The 22,413-nt window shown below is 32.4% G+C and overlaps 1 pseudogene; it reads right to left on the reverse strand.

Moving 5' to 3' along the window:
• Positions 1 to 4,779: 4,779 nt before the first annotated feature.
• LOC149236340 (aluminum-activated malate transporter 12-like) lies at positions 4,780 to 6,939 on the reverse strand (annotated as a pseudogene).
• Between the last annotated feature and the right edge of the window lie 15,474 nt (positions 6,940 to 22,413).

Below are 22,413 nucleotides of genomic sequence, written 5' to 3' on the forward strand. Positions count from 1 at the left end.
GCATGAGGATGCCATTTTACAACATGGAAGCTTAATGAATGCAACAACTTATCAACAACTATAACAGGATGAGCTTTTACAACATGAAAGCAATGAATGCAACAACATATCAAAAACTATAGGAGGATGTCTAATTTGAAGCCACTGTTACAACTTGCTTATGAATAATGGACAAAGTTTTGGTTGTAAGCAAGTTTCCTCAACAAGTAGGTTATTTTAGTTATACTTGTAAGTAAAATAAACTTTAGACTTAATAAGGTACCAACTTGAATGGCTTTTTTTTTTAATGAGCACATATAAAAAAAGGTGATACGATATGGCATGACATGGAATGGGTGTTCACTATGTATTTTGAGACAACAAAATATAGCGAGGTAAAATGTACCAAAGACAATCAACATTCTGGAATTGGAATCAGACATTTCCAAGTTCCTTTAAGTATTTAATAACTAATAAACATGTAGGGAAATTGTTTGAAAGAACATGGAAATAATGCAGGTTGAGGTAATGTGTCCAATGCGAATAACAATTTCCTATAAAACTATTTATTTACTAGTGCATTTGAAAGACATTTGTAAATTTCCAATATAGTGGGTTTAACAAGGGGGGATTATTAGCTTACTTGTCTTTATCAATTTTGACTAGATGATATGTCTTATGCAGGGGAAACATATCAAGTAAGGCTAAGTGTACATAGCTCATAAGATAAATTTCTCGTATATGTAACTTTGCTTTATTCTTGAGAAGAAAAACCCTCACAAAAAGAACATTGTAATATATGGATAGGAAAACATGGTATGGAGGGACCATGAAAATGTAAAAGGGAAATAGAGTAGCTGTTAGACTTTAAACCTAGAGTTTTTAGCATAATGTCATTTATCATAACCACGAAAGCCTAGATAGGAATGTAAATAATCATCACATAACCATTTTCATTTTAATCCCACAAAATGAAACAATCATAAAAAGTTGGAATAGTTGGTGCACAATAAACCTAGAACAATAATAGAAAGAATTGATTCATTAGGATTGCAGACTCGAAGAGGTGGCCAGTAAAACAGGGGGATAAGCCCTCTCTGAGCTATCTACAATTTTTTCAGAGTGGAATACTCAGTGAGTGAGAGAGGGAAATCCCACACAAGAATGATAACATGGACATCATAACGATGAGTCAACACCCTGCAACTAGCTCAAGATGGGAATTCAAATAAGAAGTGTGAAAGTTGTAGCCTTGCAGAGGGTTGTTGCATACAACATTTTAAACAAAATATAACAATAACATGTGTTGGTTTCCTTAGGGAACATGATCCATGTTTCTTTTTTACAAAAAAAAGATGCAGAAAAACATGAGTAGGGGAGGGACATGGGAGAAAATAAAAATAATGAATGAGGGGATTAACGTAGCATGAAATGTAGATAGAGCCATAGAGAGAAACCATTCAATCATTCAACTTTACAATTAAATCTCTTCCTCATTGAAAACAAAAAATGAGAATGTGTGTGTTGAGGATTCTTATACTGTTAATTGTGGAGTGAAAGCTATTATCCAAGTGCAACAACCAACTCATTCAATGTAATTTTATCTCAAGTCAAGGTTCAAATCAAGCCAAGAAGGAAATTTTCCAAATATAATAGTTATGGAATGCATAGTTGAATGCGAAGTTTTTTAGTGACCTGCATTTAATACTAGGCACTCGAAACATATCATACATACATCCCAAAAAATAACTTGGGATGTGACACATTAGTTATACAAAATAAACATAGTTAAAAGCCAAGCACATTTTAAATTTATGCACCACCATATAATATGAACAACCATATAATATGAACAATACTTTTTCAAATTCCCATATAAGATTCCACAGAATCCAAACATAATATATGTGTCATATTTATAATAGAACCTCTCAGCTTTAAAGTAGTATCAAACCACAAATAAAATACTTATAATATCACACAACACATAATATATTCCAAGCAATCTGCTATGCCACCCATTACTTATGCCATATAGGAACACACTCATGTTTCAAACTTTAACACAGCATTACATTCCTATTCTTTAACAAAGCATGGCTCTGCTATTCCTTGACAATATTCATGTCCTCAAAACCTTTGTGAAAGTATTAATGCCATGAGTGGGTTTATACTTGATCACGTAACATATTGACCTCCCCCTTTTGCTTTAAACATAAACATATATAAAAATCATCAGCCTATTGACATGCATGCCCTTTATTAAATTCACGAGAAGATGTTTTTACAAACCCGATACCATGTTTCGGAACCATTAATAGGAGAACTAGATGATACTATTATATGTAGGAGAACTAGATGATACTATTTATGTTGTAGTAGGCCAGAAATTTGTGATCGCCCAAATCAAATTTGCTGTGTGTAACGCTAAATTAATTCTTATAATACAACATGTTTCATTTTCCGTAATTTGAAAAATATAATGGAAAATACATATCCAGCATACATGCAGATTATTTATTTGTTTTATATTGTTGAAAATTTCTTCGTGGTCTCTTAATTATCATGAAATTTGTCGACGACCCTGGGTTACTCATCATTTATTTTTGTGCAGGTTGGAAGGTTTTAGTTTCATGCATGCAAGCAACCTATTAAATAACTAAATATAACTCTATAAAAGATTTATGAGAAGTGATCATGTTGAGAAACCATAATATAAAATGTTCTTTAATGAGTCTAAAATATGCCAAACGGTTTGAAAATAGTAGATTTTTAAAAATGTTCAGTGGATACCCTAAAATATGCCAAACTGTTTGAAAATAGTAGCTTTTAAAAAATTGTTCAGTGGATGTTTAGAAAAAAATTTGTCACCAGCGAAGTCTAATAACATTCAGTCCAGAATCCTCCAAATTGTAACCTGGTGTTCAACATTCAGTCCAGAATCCTCCAAATTGTAACCTGGTGTTCAAGTATTTTACCTAGATAGGAAGTGAAGTGGTGTGAAGTTATTTTTATTCGGAAGAGATTAATTTTTAAAATAGTTGTTAATGTATTAATCAACTTATTTATATGAGTTAAATAACTGATAAATGTGGGTAACATTAATTAGTGATAAGCATTTAAAAAAATATTTTATAATATTTCTTAAATTACTAAAATTGTTTTTTATAGAAATTAACTAAATTTTTTTATTTCTAAATGGTTTTGGTCATACTATTATTTTGGTTTAACAATATATTTAGCCTATAAATTAGTATAGATCTATTTTAATTTCATATTTATACAATTATTTTGGTTCAACAATATATTTAGTCTATAAATTAGTATAGATTTATTTTAATTTCAGAATTATTAAGCATCTAGAGGGATATAATCTATTAAGTTGCAAACTTTTCTTCAATTTTTTGCATTCAAAATAGAGATTTGCAACTTGAGGGATTTGATCCCTCTCCATATTTGATAGAGTCATAATTAAAATGGGTCTAAGCTGGTCTAAACTCTTATGCATGATTAACACATATAAAAAATTGAGAGCCACATAACATAAACAATGTTATTTTTGTTGGTGTAAAAAAAAATTATGAAATAATGCAATTTAAATTTAAAAAAAATAATGTAATTGTTTTTAATTGAAAACAATTATTTTTGAAATATAATGTTTTTAAAATAATTATAATAAATCAACATTTAAATAGTAATATGAAATAATCATCTTATTAATAATTAAATGGTAAATAATATTAACAATTAACTATTAAATTATCAATATATTTATTATTCAAAAATTAATTATTAAATGATAAATATATTTATTATTAAAAATTAATTATTAAATTATAAATATTTTTATTATTATAAAAAAATTAGGCGATTGTGAAGCATAGAGTTGCATCTTTATTGCATCGTTATCTTTGTGAACTTATTTACACGTGCTATACTTAATAAACAACTTTAATGCTAAATTAATTAAATATTTAAAAATAAAATAAAATGTAACTTAAAAAAATTCAAACGTTGAATAACAAAATTGTGTCTTTAATGCTAAATAAACTAAATATTTAAAAATAAAATGTAACTCAAAAAAATTCATACGTTGAATAACAAAATAGTGTCTTTTAATCATTCTCATACTATTCAATAGGTTACAACTTTCTGTAGTAGAGTGTTACTACTAGCCAAGGATTATATTTTTCACAATTCTCCATTTACATGGATGAATAATTGAATTGAGAAATAAATGCATGATGTGGATTGAGAAAAACACTGTAATATCTTTTGTCTTGATTATAATCTTCTGTATTCTCTATAAGTCTTTTTGGGCATTGTCTTTGTGCTGGTAAACATTTAGCCTGGAAGGGGAACCATTGGCTTTAATGTTGGAATTGGTGATGCAAATTATCACTCAAAGTAGTGGTGGTTGAAAGATTTGTAGCTGGGGATAGAGCGACGGGTACTATTTGTTCCGTTGAAGTCAGATCCGTAGTTGTTTTTGTCAAAGATGGTGGAAAGGATTCTTTTACTGCCTGATCGGTATTTCTAAACTTGGCCTCTTCTCCCAGCTCCCTTACTGTACCAATCACGCTCTCTAACCTTGCCACTATTTCTAACAGAAGAGCAGAAAAGCTAGCAAGAGGAAGGACCTCCATAACTGTATAACTGCCTCGTTTCATTTCGCTCATTTCATATAATTTGCTAGCTTGAGTCTTGGATAGGTCCTCTTGCATCTCCCCCTCCAAAGTAGTTTGAAATGACATTGTATTTTCATCATCAGCTTCTTTTGTCATTTTCGGTACTGAGGAGTCATGGAATTTGTCTGATCGAGTTGTCTTCTTCAACAGTTTTCCAACTCTTGGTATTGATGAAAAGTTCAGGCTGAGCTCTCAGCGAATTTTGGAGTTCCTCTACCATTGCCTTTAACCGATCTGTCATTAAAGTTGGATTTATACTTCTCATTGTCCTTATGCTGTCGGCCAGTTCACGAAGAATGTTGGCAGACTCTCTGCCTATATTAATGCATGGCGTCTTCAAATATTCTCTCCCAGAAATTGGAGTCTGATAAGACAACATCATCACCAATAATTAATGATACGAAATTGATCAATATCGGGAAATACAAAAGCAATATTAGGCAAAATTGACCAACATTACCTGAATCTCAGCGTTTAGCAATCCATTTAAAGCCTCCACACAGTAGGCGCTGTATCTAGTCACGCTTCCAACTTTTAGATAAAATTGCCATGAATATCTGAAAAAGAAACGTCCATGCGGTGGTTCCCATCTGGCGAAATTCGCCTGCAGAATTTAAAAATAATCGTTAAAGTTAAATGGATAGCCAAACTTATCTATATCTACCAGTGTATACTGATAAAAGATGATAGTGTATATTGATGAATTATGATATCTACCAGTGAGTCTTCTGTGGCCTTCGAGTTCAACACACATTTATAGCCCGATCCGACCTTGTCATCGTCTGAATCCTGGCCATCTTTTGAGTCCAAGAAGTATTCTGTGATGCATTCTGTAATCACATAAACCGCTGAATATTTTCTCAATATCTTTGGAATTTGTAAATAAAGGAGTGGAGTGAAGTCAATTAAGGACAAATTGTTTTAACTTATTCTTACACCAAAAATTTCCAAATATTTAGGATTGAATAAAGATATCCAAATATTCTGAAAATCGAAAATTAAGATAAAGATAACTTATAAATAGGATAAATGATTTATTGTTTTTCTGTGTGACAAATTACCTTGGAGAGATCCAGCCAATCCTTCTAGGTTATGTATAATCAAATTGTGAAGATCGTCTCCAGCCCATATGGGAAAAGCAAACACAGTTATTATCCAACAGATTGTACACCCAATGATTATCGTAGCTATCCTTTGATCGGCCAATTTTAAAATGTTTTCAACGCGAGAACCAGAAATGGCTACGAGATTGAAGGTGAGAAGGAAGATGACCACCCCGTAATCGTATCTTTGCTTGAGCACGGAAAGAAACGCGAATATGTGCACGCTGTACCTGCATCGATCACCAAAGAATAAACATCAGAACACTCAATGGTGAAGTATCGAATATAACATGCAGAATTGTATTATGGGAAGGAGAAAATATCGACCTAAGGCAAAAACAAAGACACCCACTATAACTCGTTCGCAGTTTTTCCCTGTAAGTTCTGCAACATAGCTCACCCCCACTCCCAGTAATCCAGCCAACAGTGTGGCTAAAGATCTGTTCACACCTTTGCTCAATGTAGCACCTGCATAATAAAATTGAGGCGCAAAACATTAAATTTATTATTGCGAAAAAAACCCAATAGCTGGTCTACTTGATATTATATAGTCATGAAATCCTCGTAACAATTTATTCAAAAAGTGTGAAGATAGCTAGAGGCATTTTAATACTTGTAAACAGGAGGTATTTGGTGAATAATTACCTATGGTGAATTCGAACACCACAACGACAGTCATGACAGCCCACATGACATTTTCACCAAAACTGTCAAACAATGGCCTCACGAAGTAAAATATAGAGACCAAAGTCAGTGAAAGGCCAACTTTGATGGAATGAATAACTCTTCTAGGATCATCTGCGCCCACCTGCCAAACCCTTTTGCTCACAGAAAGGACAGATCTTTTGTATTCGTGGAAAGCTTGAGAAATTCTCGTAACCAAACGGTTGCAGAAGTTCTCTTGGATGGTATTCGCTTCCATCCCTTCGTTAACACTAATTTTCCACTCCAGAGGCTGTGACTGAACCAATATCGTGCCCCCCATATTGATATTGCTTCAGACCTAAACTTCAAACTGAGAAAACCTTGAATATATCAGCAAGTTTCAATCAAGCATTGAATACAACAGCAGGTTTTAAATTTTAATCAACTTATGTTCTGTAATATCACTTGAGCTCTCTCAAAATTCTTTGTGAGTCCAAGAATTTGAAGTCAGTCCCGTTGATGCAGCGTTCCGGGCCTGGCTGCAATGTGCCAGAACAGTTTCCTCTCTATCCTTTTATAAGTAAAAAGACGTATAAAAAATGAGTTGTTGAGTACGAACAGGACGAAGGGGAGGAGGACAGCCTGTAAGTAGACCTCCACTGTTAAAGGGTTTTAGAGGCCGGGAAGGCTTTTCCAGTCGCATTTGTGGAATTTCGAATCGTGGGCGGCCGACCACATTCGGCAAGGTCTCTAGAGCTATAATTAGCACAGCGCATATAAAAATGGATATACAGATAAATTCAATATGGTGCAGAGTGTGGGCATGGACAGTCGCCATCAACGAAATATTTTATAATGGTTAAAACTTTATACAGTCGATTTTCACCTTTAAACCACCAACTAGCACAGTACCATTCCCCATGTGGCGTGCCACGTGATGCAGAAAATATAACTGGGAGACGGATATACAGATCTCAAATCAGTCCAATTCAGTCCACAGAGGGACATGGGCATTCCCCCACTGTAAGCGCACTCTACTTGCTTTTGTATTTGTTTGGTTTTTTTATTTATTTGCCCTCGTGCTTTTGTATTAGTGGCCACAATTGTATTTGTCTGGTTTTTTAATTTATTTGCCCTCGTGCTTTACTGTCACCTGATTTGATTTGTGATGCACCATGAATAAGTTGAAGAAAGTCTTCTGACAAGAAACGGACCTTCACGTAACTCGCGCAATTCGTAAGAAAAGACAGTTTTGCATAAATTCTATGTTCGGTAAAAGAAAGCTTTTTCCTTTTCTTCTAAAAGGGACGCTAATTTTTGTTCTATGACTTTTAACTATTGGGGATGACGGTTGTATTTTCCGACATTAAATTTGAAATGTAATTCACCGAATGAAATTTTGAGACCGTTAATTTCAATTTTCAAATCTGAATTTGCCACGTAACTCCTTCAATTCGTAAGAAATGATAGTTCGGCATAAATTCTTTGTTCTGTGCAACAAAATATTTTCTTTTTCTTTTAAACAGAACGGCAATATATATACAAACAAAGTCCATTAATTTCAAATTCCTAGCCACTCTTCCTCGCAGTAGCATTTCTCTTTCTGTAAATGCATGTTTGTTTCTGTAGATGGGCGTTTCTTTTTTTTGTCTCTAGTGAGTACTACCGGGCCACCGGCGTTGTTGAAAGTACTAGTACATGAATAAAAATTGATGTGGTTGGGTGCACAAGAGAATGGGTAAATGATTATGTAACTTTTAACAGTAGGTCAACTAAACTCTACCCCATTGGAAAATTCAAGAACCCTTACACATTTCTAGTTAAAAGTGACACTGTCTCGGTTGAAAGCGTTAACATGTGTTGTTAATGTTTAAAAGAAAATTAAAAAAAACTCATCCAATATGAATTCGCTCATAGATCTAGTTGGTGGCTTTTTGGGAAGTAATTTTGAACTATTTATATATAACATTTGCCATTTTTATTTCTAAATAAAAAAACTATTACTTTACATTACATTGAAATGTTTATGTAATGAAAACCTCATATTTTAAATCCTTCATGTTTTAAAATGGAATAATCCAATCATAATCTCAGTCAAAACTTCATGTTTAAACATAAGTCTTGGTGCAAACCATGGCATAATCAAATCATAATCTGAGTCAAAACCTCATAATAAGTCTCAGTGCCAACCTACGTGTAAACCCTCAACCATTTTATTTAAGTGAATGCCCCGTCACCAATGAATCGAAATGTCGAGTTTCTATTGCAAAGGGGAAACTTTGGGAAATTTCATACGTGGGAAATTTCATTAACTTTTTTTTTCTTTAGCTGTTGGAGACCAACTATTGGTATAATTACTTAAGATAATGAGGTGTTTTATAAGATAATATATGGATAAAGAGAACCAGTATAATATATGGATAAAGAGAACCAGTGCTTTGGAATTTTAAAAATAAAAAAATAAAAAAATAAAATATATTTATTTTTTTAATAAACTATTATATTAATAAAATTATTTTTATTAACCTAAACATGAGGACATTTAATTATGGTAGTTTATAGAGCAGTATGTTGTCCTTATCCGTAGAATTTTTAAATAAATTATGTGGTACAAGATTTTTATGAGCCAGGAAATTTTATTTATTATAGTTCGTATTTTATGATTAGTAAATCGGGGCATATATTTCACTAGATAGCTAATGATAACATATTTAAAAAAATAATTTGAAATCTATACTACAAAGACTAAATTTTTTTACAATCTAGATTTGTTAGTCGTTAATTTATTGTTTATCCATGTAACATATAAAATCCAGAAAATAAAGAACCATAAAATACAATCACACACGCAAGATATTCTTTAGAAAACCCTTATGAGAGAAAATCCACTTTGGAAGGTGAGGCTACACCATTCTTTTTGCGTGTGAAATGGAAGTAATGCAAATACAAAGGATAACACACTCCCTATGGAGTTACTTGAGACTTGTAGCTTGATAGACTACTACAAATCCTAAAGGCCCTCCATTAAGCTCTTTCACTCCTACTTTTGGAAATTTTCTACTATAACATTAGGAAACTTTGGAGGTCTAAAATGGGACTCCTAAGGAAATTAGTAAAATAATAAAATAATATTTATGAATTTTTAAAGAAAAAAGGGAAACTATTTATTTTATTTTATTTTTGGCTTATCTCGGTTTACTCAAATACCGAGTGTAGAGACATGTTGAATGCATAATTAAATTCCACATCCAAATATTACTCACTCTAAGTACATTTGAGTAGATACTCGTTGAGACCATAGTTGATCGATTCTAGACATGCACGTTGTTTAGCATTGTTAGCTAGCATGCTACTTTTGTGACTATAGCCATTGACTTGTTGAGTCAATGGTGGATCCGGTTCGAACTTGAATGACATTTAAGAAGTTCAATTTTTGGGTTTAGGTCCTATAGTTTGACCTTTTAATTTTTTCCCCAATTAATGTTGATTTTCAACGGGTCACAACTTCTCTTCCAAGAGGCATTTATAATATATTTTTGGAAAAGTATCAATGAGCACTACATAACCATGCTATTTATAAGGTATTGTAAGCATCTTAACTTAGTAAAAAACTCAAATAATTTCAAGTGCACATATCCTCATGTAGTGAGACTTTGCAAATGATAAGCTATCATACTGCTTCACAAAGAGTCATGTTGCTTCTATGACCATCAAGAATTGTCCCGCTGTTGTTGTCCATACGCCCCCTTTGACATCAATATCATCCTATTGTCATCAATAACAACATTATGTGCAACATTTTAGTTATATGAAATCCTCTACTTGATATTACTTTTATTTTAAAGTTTTCATTAGCCTTGGAAAATAACTACCTTTTAATTTTAAAAGAGCTCCATCTATTTCATTTAAAATAAAAAAAAACATTAGTGTCATTGGTGATGAATGATAAAATTATTGGGGTAAAATCATTAATGTGTCAACACATTTTCTCATCAAAATAACTCTCATGGTCCCTCGCTTCTTAAATATCCGAAATTGCAAAATAAATACAAATATACAAATCCAAAGGATGTCAAATAAATAAGGATTTGAAAACAATTAAAAAAGAAATGTGGGAAGTATAAGGAAACTCGTTGGGGCTATGGATGTTTGCTAGTAGCTGGTCAATTCTTATATGATACTTAGGCACCTTCGTTAGGGCTATGGATGCTTGTGGCCAGTGAAGCAGTGGCGAGATTAAAAGGGATGAGGAAAATATATATGCAAATTGTTTTGGTAGTATTAAAATTTGGACTTAATGACAAAAGTTCAAAACCAATTGAGCCAATTGTCTTGAATTCATAAATGAACTCCATATTTTTTCTCTTTGAAAATTCTTGGATAAGGGACTTAGTACTCCTAATGATTACTTATATTTGTTTTATAAAAATCAAGTATATTTAGCTTGATTATAATTATCTATGAAATTTTTAAACTTTAGATTTATTTGAACTTCAAATATTTATTGGCAGAGATAATTGTTTCTCCCATTGTGTCAACATTTATTGCGAGATCTACAACAAGCCCTCATTTTATTTGAATAAAATAGATATTTTAAAAATATTCAGTTTTAATTAAATTTTGATTTTCCATTTTAAATAACCCTTAAAGACTCGATTGGTTTATATCTTTATAAAATTCAAAAAAGGAAAAAACCTAAAAACTTTAAATTTCTAAAAAAATCTAGATCCAAAGCTATTTAAGTTCATATTCATAATGAAACGTGGATTCATCAAATACCCATATAATTTATTTTAATATTGATATATTTGGATGGTTTGTCATGTTTCACACACATCTAGGTTTCGTAGATTCTCAAAATTCTTTCCATTAAGTTTTATTTGTTCAATTGGTTCACTTTTTCCAATGTTTTTTTTTTCTATTTATTTTTGGTAACCAAGTGAAAATAAAAGATTAAACATTGTTTTCACCCGAGACTCTTAGATACCTAGATAATCTAAATTTAATAAAATTGATTTCTTTATTTGCACATCCTTTATGTATTGGTTTTCCTTAATTTTTATTAATAAATATATCCAGGTATCTCGTTAAAGCAGATTTGTTAAAGACCCTGAATTTCCTAGATACTCAAATTATTCTAATAATGTTTATTTTTTTGGAATGTTTAATTGTTATTTTTTTAACTCATATATGGAATCTGGTTAATCTATAAAAGTGCATCACTACTTTTGCCCTGAATTATCGGATACATGTGAAATCATAGATTAAAAAAAACTTGGTTTTATCTTGAACAATGTTTTCTCGATTAATGATTTAAAAATACATTTGATTTTATTTAAATAAATACATGTGGTCCAAACATATCTGTTCAAAATTGTTTTAGACCCAAATGCATTGATGCCTAGATTTTGGGATTTCTAAAAGAATGAAAATTTAAAGAAAACAATAATAAAATATTTTTAAATTATTTTCATAGAACATATAGGGTATCTATCTCAAAGTTATTGATGATATCGATAAAACATTTCTCACACTCCAGATGCTTGGATTTCTAAATTTATATCCCTAGAAGACATTTTGGTAGGTAATTAATTCATATATGATGGATATTAACGTTTTTCTCAAGTACGAAAAAATATCTCTACTAGATGAATTTTTGGGATTTTCTGCATGTTATTGAAGAAACTCATAGAAACCTTCACAATCTAAAAGAAATTTAGTATTTAGAGAATATGTTACAGTTCCTATGTTTAAAATAGTTGAAATGTCTTCAAAGAAACTATATTGGATAAAGGATATCATTTTTTCTAATATAATGGTCTACAAAGGAAAATCAAAAGCCACTAAGCTTGTTGTTCAAGACATCAAATCCAAGTAAAAATTAATAGAACTAAAAGAGGAACCATCTGAGGAAAACAATCCTAATTCAACCTTCTTCTCTCATACCACATTCAAGGCCCGATAGGAAAGAACCATGTCATGGGAGGAGATGCATGAATTTTTTGAAAATGATGGATGGAGAAATACACAGGGAAATAGCTCAAAAGTGGACTCTACCCACAATTTAGGTAATTTTGAACTCATCAAGGACACCAAGCTACACAAGTTTGAACTAGGACCATCCATGTTTCCTTATTTTGATATGGTAATTTGGATCATATATCATTCTCATATTCAAACACGTTCAATAGTAAATCACTCAAACAAAGTAATAACTACATGGAAGGCTAAGTTTTAGAATCAATGTTCAGGTTAAGTCTTCCTAAAGTTTATCTTGATAAGGAATACATGCTTGATTTTGAAAAAAATGTATTAAATGAATAAAAATTGATGTGGTTGGGTGCACAAGAGAATGGGTAAATGATTATGTAACTTTTAAGACTAGGTCAACTAAACTCTACCCAATTGGAAAATTCAAGAACCCTTACACATTTCTAGTTAAAATGTTATATAGAATTTATGGAGAATCAAATTTAGGACATTTTAAGTTATAATGGATTCCCTTGGTCTATGGCACGATAAATCATTCTAAGAGGTTCAATTGGGAAAATATTTTGTCACATAACCTATCAAATGCCATCAAGTTTTCAAAATCATCTACACTAGGATTTGGCATAGGTTTTTATATGTTGACTTTCTTAATGGATATTGTAATAGATTTAGTTCCCTTTCTATTGATAAATTGAAATTGATCTTTTAGTGATCATCCCAAATTCATAATTTTTATTTATATACTATGAAAGGCAATATAAAAATCATTTCTATGATATTTGTGACAATTTCATGTGTAATTTTATCGAATTATTTCTGCGAAGTCCCCACCTAGAATCAGGAAAGGAATGCAATAAGGATTACATGGTATTGAGGACCGGTTTGTGGAAGCAAAGTTTTCCTGTCTTATAATATATGGTTGTGAAAATAGTCCTCATGTGCTTCCCAAATTTATTCCTAAAAGACTTGTAGAAAGGGAAATAGCTAACCCAACAACACTTAACAGAATAAAAATGTTACTACACGGAAATTTAAAGAAGGTTTGGCCAAATTTTCCTATTAAAATTGGTCAACTAACTCTTAAAGACATAGGAGATGTAATGGTTGAAGTAAATGGGCTTCATGAAGATTAGTTACATTCTCTCCCTTTTTACAAATATGATCCACACATTCTTTTTAATGTTCATTTGAAGTCTCCTATGTATTAAAAGAATTATATCCATCAAGAACTAATGTTTGAATCTTCTTTTAGACAAGTTGATGCTTTTTATGAGGTTATTTTATAGATTGTTTTGTTAGATGAACTTGGAGAAAATACAAAATATAGAAAACTTTAGACAAAATTCTTATCTCTATTATCTTCAGCAAAGGAGTAAAATCTTGAGTATTCCTTTTTGTATTTATTTTGTTGCTATTTTAAGTTCTCAATTTTCTATTTTCTTCAAAGTTAGATATTTATGTTTTGATGTCAAATTCCTAGTTTCTGTTTGCCTTCGAAATTCACATCTGATATGTAAAAGGAATATTGGTTGTCTAGGTTATAGCTTCTATTATCTTGAATATTGTGTCGTAGGGATTTAACAATTTGAAATGGCATTGTACTTTTATAATTAACATGTTTAAATATATTTAAATTTAATTTGGATTTAGTTTTTCCAACTACATTATTTGAAGCAATTTATGTCCATTAGTTTCCAATCTAAGGTTGTAAATGGCATACCTATTTTTTTTCCATGTGGCATTACAAGTATGATTCACAAACGCTATTGTGATCAGTGCTGGTGAGTTTTTGGAGAACAATGCTTCTGCCTAGATAGTCCAATGATATCACTTTCAAGGTTGGTTTTCTATAATAGAATCCCATATATTGTAGGAATAGTTTGTCATATGAGTTCTTGCATGCATAGGAAATGATTCGACATAAATTAGATGATCTAAAAATCTCATTTATTTTGAGTTAAAGGTGGATGTTACTTTTTCTTGATATTTAGAAAAAACATAATGGGCTATGCATCAAATTGTATCCATCATGATTTTTACTCTCTCAAATATCAATGGATTTCCTTACATTATTTAGAAAACATGCTTTTTTCCAGAAGAAATTAATATTTATATTAATTTGAGTAAATATACAAATGGATGCTCCATAAACATCTTATATAGATCTTTCTCAATATATCCTGCTAGACAGTTTCTTATTTCATTTTACTATCTGTAGTGTCCTCTAAACATGTAGTTAACCAAAATTGTATCAGTGTTTTGGACCTGTTGATTGCACATACGTGCACAGGGGTGCTGATATTAAAATTTAAAACTATATCACTGTGAGATGGGCATTGTATGACACTTTCGGAAGAAAGTAAGAGCACGAAAAAATATGTCAGGTCGAAAAAAGGATAAGATTGGGTGTTGTATTGGGGGTTGTGGTAGAACTAATGCCCTCAGACCTCATTAATAAAAATGTCAACACTCGAGAAATACTATTCCCATCATTTTCACTCTTGGTACAATGATGTGGGTCCAATTAGCTATGGTTTGCTTGTTTTTCGTGGTTTGGTTTTATATATAGCTTTCTTCTCACCTGGCATGGGACCATTTCCATGGACAATCAATTCCAAAATGTATCCTTCAAAATATAGAAGTATGTATGGAGGCATTACTGCAATAGTTTGCTGGATATGTCTGGACAACATCATAAGCTAAACTATTTTTGAATTTCAAAAGGCACTTCTCCCTAAACTATTTCTAAGTTCAAGCCTTCCTAGCAGGGGTATTGTTGCAAGTGATAGGGCTTTAAAGATCATATAGGGTTTAAAATTCATTATTTTAGTAGCTTTATATAGCTAACAGGGCCGCGATTTACTGTTGAGTTCAACGGAGTACGAGGTCTTCCCTACCAGGGTCCCATTTTCGCTTGGGTTTGCCAAACCCATATGTCATGCTGAAAAAAGGATAAGGTTGGGTGTATATTGGGGACTCTAGCATAACTAATTCCATCATACCTCATTAATAAAAAGGAAAACATCCGAGAAATACTATTCCCATCATTTGCGCTCTTGTTACAATGATGTGGGTCCAATTAGCTATGGTTTGGTTTTATATATAGCTTTCATCTCACTTGGCATGGGACCAGTTCATGGACAATCAATTTTGAAATTTATCCTTAAAATAAAGAAGTATGTGTGGAGGCATTGATGCAATACTTTGTTGGATATTTAATTTTATTTTTTCAAAGAGATTCCTATATTTTATTGATGTGATAGGCACATCCAAAACATTTATATTATTTGCAACTATTGTTGGGGGTGCATTTCTTTTTGTCCTTGCTTTTGTTCCTGAGATTAAAGGCATGAGCTTCAGGGAGGTCGATAAATTATGACAAGGGAGATTATATAGTGGTAGTATAGGTGAGGAAGCTTCTTTTAACAAAACCCTTCTTGATGATCATCATACATTCTTAAGTAGAAAATCAGATGTTGAAATATCTTGTGAGAGAGGGCATTAAAATCAATTGCTGCAAATATGTGGATCCTTATTTTGTACTTTATTATCTTTCTTCTTTTCCCATTAGAAATGTCAGAAATGTTCAAATTAAAATTTTAATTTATGACCTGTCACTATCTAATTATAATAGGACCCTCATACAAGTAAGATACCCAATTCTTTAATGGCATGATCTATGTGTACTACAACTGTAGGCTGTGGTTGAAGTGGATTGATAAAATACCTAACACATAAGATATTATGTTGGATGAAATTGACACCACAACTCAACCTGGATGCTAAGAGGTCTATCATGGAAGATGCACCTAAGTGGTTGGAGAAGGATGTCAATTTGTTTGAGCCTCAAGGATATGGCTGTTGAGGGGTAGCAAAAGGAGGAGGATGTTCCACTTCGAAAGAAAACACCTTTGGAGGAGGATATTGAGAGTGTTTCACTGGAAATATCTCCGTAGAGACAAGTAGCGAGAAGAAGACATTTCACTTTCACTTCAGCTTCCACATCAACTCTTGTACCCATTACTTTTAGAGGAAGAGTGATTTCCTTTACCCATAAAAGAGGTAAGGGAAATCGATGATTCCCTGGAATATTTATTATTTATATAATCTAAATGACTCATGAGATTAATTTATTATTTTCTTGATATGATTTCATATTAGCCTGTTAGGACGAGGATTCAGTATCTATGTGTAATGTCTCATTCGACATCTTAGGCCGATATTTACCTGAAAACTAAATATGATAAACTTAAAAAGAAAATTATGTACTCTCTAACTAAATATCTCTATCATCAAATAAAAATTTGGTGATATGTCTGATTGTATCTGCAGTTAATTATGGTCATGGCCCAAGCTGAAAAATTACAAATATATTTATGTGGGAAATCTTTAGACTACACAAAATTCCAAAGGTTATGATCTCTAATAGAGAAGTGAAAATTCACATCAACATTCTAGAAAATTGTCTTTACGGGCTTAGGTACTCAGGTTCAGTATAGCACTGCATATCTCCTGCAAACCAATGGGTAGACGTAACGAGTAAATAAAATGATGGAAGATATGTCAAAAATGTATGTAATGCAACAACCAAGCTAATGAGAGGAGTACCTCCAATTAGTGGAGTTTGCGTACAATAACAGTTATCACGAATCGCTAAAAATGAACCATTTTGAAGTTTTATATGGAAGCAGGTGCAGAACCCCCATTAACTAGAACAACCTAGAAGATAAGTTAATATTAGGACCTAATATGTTATCAGAGATGTAACTCACTATGAAAAAGGTTTGATAAAATTTGAAGGCTTCCCAAGATAGGAATAAATCATTTGAAGATAAGAAAAGGACGTATAAGAAGTTTCAAGTAGGAGATCACATGTATGTTGGAGTGTTATGCAACCACCTCACAAAATAGAGAAGGTATAGATCAACGACATCAAAATTAGCCTCTTAAAGGGGGAAACCTCCTTTACATTACATAAATGAACAATTATTGGATGATTCAAATGACAAAACCTCCTTTTTATATATAGGAGTCTAAGGGGTCACAATATAATCAAAGCCGACATAACAATAATAATGCAAGGGCACAAAAATAAAAATAGTGGGCTTCTACGGGGCATAATAATAACAATATGGGGACTACATGGGAACAACAATAACAATAATGGGGCTACACTGACAATAAAAATGAGGGAACACACTAGTATTATAGCGACCTAAAATGCCCCTCTCCTTCAAAAAATTGTTGTCCTCAACGCTTTAGTTGTTCTGGATTCTTCTATATAAAATTCTCATCCTCCCTTGTGGAATCTTCTGCGTGTAAGTTCTTCCACTTTATGAGATACTTTGAAATTGATCGATTTCATAGTTGTCAAGTTCTTGTTTCTGTGACTGCTTGAGGTTCCAATATGATTTTCCCTTCCTCGTCAAGTTTTGGTAATATTGTTTGAACTGGGAGCTTGTCACCTATAACCTTCTTTAAGCATGAAACATGGAAAACTAGGTGTACTCCAGAAGATGCAGGAAGCTCCAATTTGTATACCATAGTACTAATCGTTTGCAACACCTTGTAAGGACCATACACTTTTGTGATAATTTATTATCCTTCTTATCTTGCTTGAGGGACATTTGTTTGTATGGTTGTAGCTGTAAAATTACCTAGTCGCCCACATCAAAACTTCTTTCACTGTGATGTTGATCTGCCTATTGTTTCATTCTATCATGCACCAAAGTGAGGTTATCCTTTAAGAGTTGGAGAACTTTTTGTTGATGATTGATGTGATCTTCCACTGCTTGAACCTTAGAATTATTGTCCAAGACATTTTCGAGATCTGGAGAAATAAATGATTTCGATGTTTGCACCTCTAGTGAACATAATTGTGCAATTACCCGTCATTGTTTTTTATTTAGAATCTTTGTCATGCCATTAGAGATGATTAACTTTCCTAGTTTCCCTGTGATACCCCTTAATTCAACTTCCTTTCCTTCCAAAATAAATTTCAAGAAAAGTTATTGTAAACTAAAATTTATTGTACCCAAAGATTATAACCATTGGACTCCTAGTACAACATCAGCACCACCCATTGGAATGGAAAGCATTGGACTATTCAATACATATTCTCCCATGGATAGCTTGATATTATGGCACTTTCTAGAGAAATTTATGGTTCCTCCATTTGTAACCATCACTTGACACTTGGGTGCTAGTTATAGGAAGTAATTCAATTCCTTGGCTATCTTACAATGAATAAAATTATGGGTACTACCCGAATCAATCAACACTATTACCTTTTTCTTCTTGATATGTCCTTCAATATTGACAGTTTGAGGAGTGGTAATTCCTGTCAATGTATTACAAGAAATGGTCGTATTCATTTCTTCTTTCTCTGGGGTTGGTAACTGGTATGTATCCTCTTCTTTTTACATTTCTTGTTCCTTTTCTTCCTCCTCCTCCCAATCTATCTAAATTAATTTCTTCTCAACATACTTATGAACTTTAGTGTAATTGTTATCACAATTGTAAGAAGTCCCTTTTGTTTTTTTGTTCCTCCAACTATTTTGTTGTCACCCTTGTAGGTTGCGAAAGGCTAGGAGAAGCAACACTTTCGTCTTTATAGTTGTGAGTGGTAGACTTCCTTCTTGCCATAATTTGTCTTTCCACTTTTCTGGCCACCCTGAATGCCTTCTACAATGAATCAGTTTCCCAAAGGCGAACCTCATGTTGGATGTTATCCTTTAAAGTCCCTTTGAAGACATCAATCCTATGCTCCTCTGGAATATAATTCACCCTGATATTCAATTTTTGGAGGTCCTCAATGTGCTCTGCCATTGAACCCTTTTGTTTGAGATTTATCAATTGGCTAAAGAAGGTGTGCTATCATTTCCTCAGTGCTATAATGTGCTATCATTTCCTCCATAAAAATTGACCAAGTGAAAAGTGGTTTACGAGAAAAAAGTCGTCGATACCATACAAGCTGATTCGATTGTAAATACAAGGATGGAATGGGTACTTTTAGTGTGTGTTGCATGTTATGGAGATCCGTGCCATCAAACTTCCTCATATCGATCTTTGGAATATGGTGGGTATTCAATCCAAAGTTACAGTCTATGAAATCATGATTAACATTCCTTTTGTTCTCATCATGAGTTTCATCTAATACCTTATTTCCATTAGGAAGCATCTCTTGTAGCAATTTTTTCAAGCCTTCCTTCAAACCTTCCATGTCTTCTTTTAAATAATTATTCAAACATTCCATGTTGTCCTTAATTTTTTCTTCTATGAAATCTTTCAAACCTTCCATGTATGATTTTAAACCATCCATCATAGTTTCGATTTCATTTTTGGTTACTCTTTGTGTGAGTGAAATTTGTTGCACTTGGTCTCGTAATTTTGCTATATCATGTTTCATTTATTCCTCTTCTTCATGCATCATATCAGAGAATTCTATTTTCTTAATAGGTGTTTCAATTTTCTTGCTTCAAGTCATTTTCAAATCAAACAATGATATTTATGCTTCACTATTCCCCTCGAATCACTTCAAACGGTTTTTTCAAACAAAACTTATGAATTTTTTTTAGAATACACACCTTTTTCTTTCTTTTTAGGATCTCCATGTTGAATATCTTGTATCTCTATAAATTCTGATCTCCAATGTCTTAAACTCAGTCTTGTGGTAGCCCTATGAGTCTTATTTCCAATGCTACAAGTTAGACCAAATTTAGATTCTTCAAGGCAAAGTTATGCCCAATCTACCACGATGACCTGATTATAGACTAGTTTAGTAGAGTGAACCTATACGGAGTGCCACGTGTCATTGTTTCAACCTTCATCCATAAAAATTATATAAAAACTACTACAGTCTATTATCTTTCAGCCATGTTTTACAAAATACTAAATCGGATGGTCGTAGAGGAACATATGATGGTTTTCCCAAGATCACCTATTTGAGACGAAATTTTCGATCATTCAGAAACCATAAATTCATTTGATCATATCTCTGAAAATATAGTGAACTAAGATCTGAAATTTTTGCATGAAGTTCATCAGGATTTTGACTTCTTGTGATAAAAAAATTCAGCTTCTTAAACTTCATAGAAAAATGTTATAGTGAAAATTCCACGATGACCTGTTTGTAGTAGCGAAACCCTATAATGCAAGACTCCAATACCAAATGTTATGCAACGAGCTCACAAAATAGAGAAGAGATAGATCAACGATTTCAAAACTAGCCTCTTCGAGGGGGAAACCTCCTTTAAATTACACAAATGAACAATTATTGGATGATTCAAATGAAAAAACCTCCTTTCTCTATATAGGAGTCTAAGGGGTCACAACATAATTAGAGCCGAGATAACAATAGTAATGTAAGGGCACAAGAATAAAAATAGTGGGCTTCTATGGGGCACAATAATGACAATATGGGGACTACATGGGCACAACAATAACAATAAGGGGGCTACATTGACAATAACAGTGAGGGAATACACTAGTATTATAGGGACCTAACATCAAGTGAAACCCAAGAAAAACACCATGCAGTGGAAGGGATGTGCGAAATTAGCCCCTCGATATTGTGGACCCTTCCAGATCCTAGAAAGGGTTGGACCTGTTGCTTATCAACTTGCATTACAAAGCTACATGCATGTTCACAATACCTTCCACATTTTCTTATTAAAAAAATATGTGTATGACCCTAGACATATAGTTAACTAGAAAGAGGTGCTCGTAAAAAATATATATTAATAATAAATAATATTTTTTGATAGTTGATTATTTTTATTAAACACTCATAAGTAATGAGATTTCGTGATGTGGAACTGGTATAACTAGACAAAGAGTTCATGGTAGAACCTATATGTATTTTCGGTCAGAGAGAAACAATGATACGAAGGTGAGTTACATTAGGGGAATTTTGAGGTCTAAAATGGGCCTCCTAAGGAAATTATAACATAATAGTGGAAATAATAAAATAAGATTAGATTGCATCATCAAATTTTAGAGGCAAAAAAGAAAAAAACTATTTTTTCAACTCGTATTTTGAACTTATCTCGCTATGGGTTTACTCAAATTTCCAGCGACAACTCTCGTTGGATGAAAAATTTGATTCCTCATCCATGAATTACCCATGTTGCATATGTTCGATGGACTCTTCTACACTAAAAATGAGAAATAAATAAAAAATGTGATTGCAATCACTTTTTTCATGTATTTCTCATTTTTCATGTAACAATCCAAGGAGTACCCATGTTGCATACTTTCGATGGACCTTACTACACTAAAGATGAGAAATATATGAAAAATGTGATTACAATCATGTTTTTCATGTATTTCCCATTTTCTGTGTAGCAAGGTCCATCAAAAGTATGCAACATGGGTATTCTTTGGATGAAGAATTAAATTTTGCATCCAACAAGTACTTCCACTCGAAATTTGAGTAAAAAATTAGGGAGATAAGTTGAAAATACGACTTAAAAAACTAGTTTTATTATTTTATTTTTTTTAATATTTTTAGTTTTTTACTCCAAAAATGGTGAATCATCCCCCATTGTTGAGATCATCATCTTGAATCCTAATGGTTCTTATAAAGTTTATTTTGGTTGTACAATTTTGTTAGGAGACCCATTTTATACCTCAAAATTCCCCTAATGTCACCTAGGTTAAAGTGCAGTGGAGGAACTTTATCTCAAAACCACCTGGGAGGACAAAACCTGATGAGGAAATCATACCTTGACCTGTTCCAAGGGCACGAGTAAACAAAGAGGACAACATTTTTCTCAAGGGAGGGGGGAGATGTAAGACCCCTGGGAATGTAAATAATTGTTATTTACTTTTACTATGAATGACTCAGTAATTTGGATTTGATAGAGATTTGTACAAGAATTTAGATGATAAAAGTTTGTTTATTATTTATTTAAAAAAAATATGTTATGATAAGTCATAGAAATGAAAAGAAAGACTTTAAGAAAAGAGGAAACTTGAGTTTTCAGGTAGGTAGATAGTTACTGTCT

The sequence above is a fragment of the Pinus tabuliformis genome, chromosome 8 (assembly GCF_031772625.1).
Source record: "Pinus tabuliformis cultivar Carrire ecotype Pingquan chromosome 8, CPIR1, whole genome shotgun sequence".
NCBI classification, from domain to species: Eukaryota; Viridiplantae; Streptophyta; class Pinopsida; order Pinales; family Pinaceae; genus Pinus; species Pinus tabuliformis.